Source organism: Myotis davidii, unplaced genomic scaffold (assembly GCF_000327345.1).
Source record: "Myotis davidii unplaced genomic scaffold, ASM32734v1 scaffold425, whole genome shotgun sequence".
Lineage (NCBI taxonomy): Eukaryota > Metazoa > Chordata > Mammalia > Chiroptera > Vespertilionidae > Myotis > Myotis davidii.
This window is the reverse complement of record NW_006296413.1, coordinates 1,738,452-1,739,569: the sequence shown is the minus strand read 5'-3', so window position 1 is coordinate 1,739,569 and position 1,118 is coordinate 1,738,452. Positions and strand designations below refer to the sequence as shown.

Here is a 1,118-nt window from a genome sequence, read left to right as displayed (position 1 = left end):
GCGCCGCCCCGCGTGCGGGCCCCCGAGCGTGTCAAGTTGAGGAGCAACTCGCCGCAGACTCGCGAAGACCATTGTTGGACCCCGTTCCCCGGAAAACAAGTTCTGTGGGTCCCTGTGCACTGGCCGCAGACGCTTCGCACAAGGCGAGCACTAGCTCGGAGCATTTAAATGGCCTCCCGAGCGATCTCTTCACTCGGGAGGTCGTGGGTAAACCCTTCCGTGGGACAAAAGGGACTCCCTAGTTCGCACATTTCTCTTCAAACGATTAAGGGAACTGGACCCCGCTCCTAGGGTAGCCACCTTTTTTTCCCCCCTCGAAGAGAATATGACGTCCTCAAGAATCCCGTTTGCTTGATAAAACTCAAATGTGGAGAATGCGGGCATCGATCCCGCTACCTCTCGCATGCTAAGCGAGCGCTCTACCATTTGAGCTAATTCCCCAGCTGCTCGTGACTTCCGCGGTGGGTACACATTGTGGCTCACGTCATCACCGGTTTCCTCCAGACCCTCCGACCCGCCCGCCCATCTCGCTACCCCATTGGTTCTCTTGCAGTTCCTAGCTCCACGACCACGATTGGTTTGGCTCAATTGCGTTTTAAAAAGCATTGGCTATCGGATTGGTGGTCCGACACGTCTATCTAAGGGAGGCCCTACTGTTGCTACGGCGTAAGGGGTCCCAGCTGGGTTTCTCCTGGTTTCTGATTTGTTTCTCCAGACGCCGGGGGTCCTAGAGATTCCGGATCCGTCAAGTCCATGGGAAAAAAATGCGCCTCTCGCGCTTGACTGACGGGTCCTGAAAGCCAATTGGAGTGAGTGCAACGGGGCACGCTGGGCGCTCCAATAGATTGCAGGGGGCGGGAGAGGAAGGCCAATGAGGTGTAGCTGGAGGCAGGGTCAGGATCGCAATTGGCCGCGAGGCGGCCGGAGGGTGGGAAGGGGGAACTCAAGGCCTGCTTGATACGTCCGCCATTTTGGGCGCTTCGCTGATGGTGTCGGTGAGCGCGTTTCCCGCCTGAGCGCAACTAGCGGCGGGTCACGGGCACCTCCAGGTAGTGAAGGGGGAGGAGGGCGGAGGAGCGGGTGGCGGCTCGGGGTGCCTGGGGTACGCGGCGCCGGGA

The 1,118-nt window shown here is 59.4% G+C and overlaps 1 protein-coding gene and 1 non-coding gene across 9 annotated transcripts in view; one reads left to right on the top strand and one right to left on the bottom strand.

The window, feature by feature from the left end:
- Positions 1 to 368: 368 nt before the first annotated feature.
- On the bottom strand, positions 369 to 441 carry TRNAA-AGC. The gene has a single exon. It is a non-coding gene; the product is annotated as a tRNA-Ala (tRNA).
- A 501-nt stretch (positions 442 to 942) lies between these two features.
- The window catches only part of PPP6R3 (protein phosphatase 6 regulatory subunit 3), an 82,267-nt gene continuing 82,091 nt past the window's right edge, over positions 943 to 1,118 (top strand). For all 8 annotated transcript variants that reach the window (XM_015569011.1, XM_006771489.2, XM_006771487.2 and 5 more), the window contains exon 1: positions 943 to 1,049. The gene's annotated coding sequence lies outside the window, so the exon portion shown is untranslated. The remainder of the gene's footprint in view (positions 1,050 to 1,118) is intronic.